Here is a 3147-nt window from a genome sequence, read left to right as displayed (position 1 = left end):
GTTCTGATAATTTAAAATTCTTAGAAGAAAACATAGGAAGGAAACTCCTCAACACTGGTGTTAGCAATGATTTTTTTGGATGTGACAACAATAAACAAATAGGACTCCATCAAATTTAAAAGATTTTACACAGAAAAGAATAATAAAAACAACCAAATGAAAAGGCAACCTACAGAATGAGGGAACGTTTTTGCAAATCAATTTATGATAAGGGGTTAATATCCAAAATATAGAGAGACCTCACATAACTAAGGAACAAAAATGCAAATAATCTGACTTAAAAATGGGCAGGATCCCATGAAAAGGCACATATATACATTATTATGTATAAACAGATAGTAGGAAGTTGCTAAATAACACAGAAGCCCAGCCTAGTACTCTGTGATGACCTACAGGGGTGGGATGAGGGGAGGGAAGGGAGGTTCAGGAAGGAAGGAATATATGTGTGTATTTATGTGTGTATTTATATATATATATATTTATATAATTATGACTGATTTGCGTTATTGTAGAGCAGAAACCAACAGAAATTTGTAAAGCAACTATCCACCAATTAAAAAATTAATAAACTAAAAAAAATAAATAAAAGTAGGCTGAAGACCTACACAGACATTTTCCCAAAGACATACAGATGGCCAACAGGTACGTGAAAAGACGCTCAATATCAATAATCATCAGGGAAATGCAAATGAAACTACAATGAGGTATCATCTCATATCTGTTAAAATGGCTATTATTAAAAAAACGAGATAACAAGTGCTGGTGAGAATGTGGAGAAAAGGGAATCCTTGGCATACAGTATGGAAAAGTGAAAGTGAAGTCGCTCAGTCGTCTCCGACTCTTTGCAACCCTGTGGACTGTTGCCTAGCAGGCTCCTCCATCCATGGGATTCTCCAGGCAAGATTATTGGAGTGGGTTGCCATTTCCTTCTCCAGGGGATCTTCCCAACCCAGGGATTGAACCTGGGTCTCTGCATTGCAGGCAGACGCTTTAACCTCTGAGCCACCAAGGAAGCCCCTATACAGTATGGAGCTTCCCCCCCAAAATTAAAGGAAGGACTAACATGACTCAGCAGTTCCACTTCTGGGAACAAAGTGAAACCAATAACTTGAAAAGATATGTGTACTCCAAAGGTTATGGCCAGATTATAACAGCCAAGATATGGAAAAAACTTAGTGTCCATCAATGGATGAATAAAGAAAACATGCTATTTAATACACATATAATGGAATATTATTCAGCCACAAAAGAGGAGGGCATACTGCTATTTGTGAAAACACGGATGGCCTAGGCACAGTATGCTACCTGAGACGTCAGACAGAAAAAGATGAGTACTATATGTTATCACTCACGTTTGTAAGTTTAAAAGTCAAACTTGCAGAAACACAATAAAATGGTGATTAACTCAACAAGTTAAAGCAATGGTACAAATTTACAATAAATAGTCAAAAATCTCGAGATATAATGCATGCTACAGTATATTACAATACAATCATCAAAATTGTGATGATTACAATAAATTGTGAAACATTCTGAAAGAGATGGGAATACCAGACCACCTCACCTGCCTCTTGAGAAACCTATATGCAGGTCAGGAAGCAACACTTAGAACTGGACATGGAACAACAGACTGATTCCAAATAGAAAAAGGAGTATGTCAAGGCTATATATTGTCACCCTGCTTATTTAACTTATATGCAGAGTACATCATGAGAAATGCTGGGCTGGAGGAAACACAAGCTAGAATAAAGATTGCCAGGAGAGATATCAGTAACCTCAGATATGTAGATGACACGACTTTTATGGCAGAAAGTGAGGAAGAACTAAAAGAGCCTCTTGATGAAAGTGAAAGAGGAGAGTGAAAAAGTTGGCTTAAAGCTCAACATTCAGAAAACTAATATCATGGCATCTGGTCCCATCATTTCATGGCAAATAGATGGAGAAACAGTGACAGACTTTATTTTTTTGGGCTCCAAAATCACTGCAGATGGTGATTTCAGCCATAAAATTAAAAGACACTTACTCTTTAGAAGGAAAGTTATGACCAACTTAGACAGCATATTCAAAAGCAGAGACATTACTTTGCCAACAAAGCTCTATCTAGTCAAGGCTATGGTTTTTCCAGTAGTCATGTATGGATGTGAGAGTTGGACTATAAGGAAAGCTGAGCATCAAAGAATTGATGCTTTTGAACTGTGGTGTTGGAGAAGACACTTGAGAGTCTGTTGGGCTGCAAGGAGATCCAACCAGTCCATCCTAAAGGAAATCAGTCCTGAATATTCATTGGAAGGACTGATGCTGAAGTGGAAACTCCAATACTTTGGCCACCTGATGCGAAGAACTGACTCATTTGAAAAGACGCTGATGCTAGGAAAGATTGAAGGTGGGAGGAGAAGGGGATGACAGAGGATGAGAGGTTGGATGGTATCATCGACTCCATGGACATGACTTTGAGTAAACTCCGCAAGTTAGTGATGGACAAGGAAGCCTGGCATGGTGCAGTCCATGGGTCATAAAGAGTCAGACATGACTGAGCAATTCAACTGAACTGACAGTATAATACAATCATCAAAATTGTTAGAGAATTTATTCCAACTTCCAAAAAAAAGGATACTAAGGTGATAGAGGTGTTAACTATCACTACAATGGCAATCATGTTAGAATGTCAATATGTATCAAATTAACATTTTACACTTTAAATTTACATGTTACATTTCAGATATGTTTTAAAAAAACAAAAGCAAAACAACAACAAAACACTCTAGAAGAGGATGGTGCCTGATCTGAGTACTTTACACCCAGAACAGCACTTCCTTGTCAGACTTACACTGTCATAAAGAACATACAATAAACTCCCATTTATCTATCTCCCAGCTCAAAGAATCATCCCCCTGCAAAAAGGAAAAAAAAAAAAAAAAAGTTTTTTCCCTAAGCATATCCTATTCAGTGGTCCACATGCTAAGAGATTCTCATAAGAATACTTTTGAAATAGCAAGGAAATATTTTGCTAGTTACAAATGTTTTGCCTGTTTTATTCAGTTCAGTTCAGTCACTCAGTTGTGTCCGACTCTTTGCGACCCCATGGACTGCAGCACACCAGGCCTCCCTGTCCATCACCAACTCCTGGAGTTTACTCAAACTCATGTT

General features: G+C 37.8%; 1 non-coding gene across 1 annotated transcript; it reads right to left on the bottom strand.

The window, feature by feature from the left end:
• Window positions 1–941: 941 nt before the first annotated feature.
• On the bottom strand, window positions 942–1012 carry TRNAC-GCA. The gene has a single exon. It is a non-coding gene; the product is annotated as a tRNA-Cys (tRNA).
• Window positions 1013–3147: the final 2135 nt, after the last annotated feature.

This window comes from Bison bison, unplaced genomic scaffold (genome assembly GCF_000754665.1).
Source record: "Bison bison bison isolate TAMUID 2011002044 unplaced genomic scaffold, Bison_UMD1.0 scf7180017863958, whole genome shotgun sequence".
NCBI classification, from domain to species: Eukaryota; Metazoa; Chordata; class Mammalia; order Artiodactyla; family Bovidae; genus Bison; species Bison bison.
This window is presented reverse-complemented; position numbering and strand designations above follow the sequence as displayed.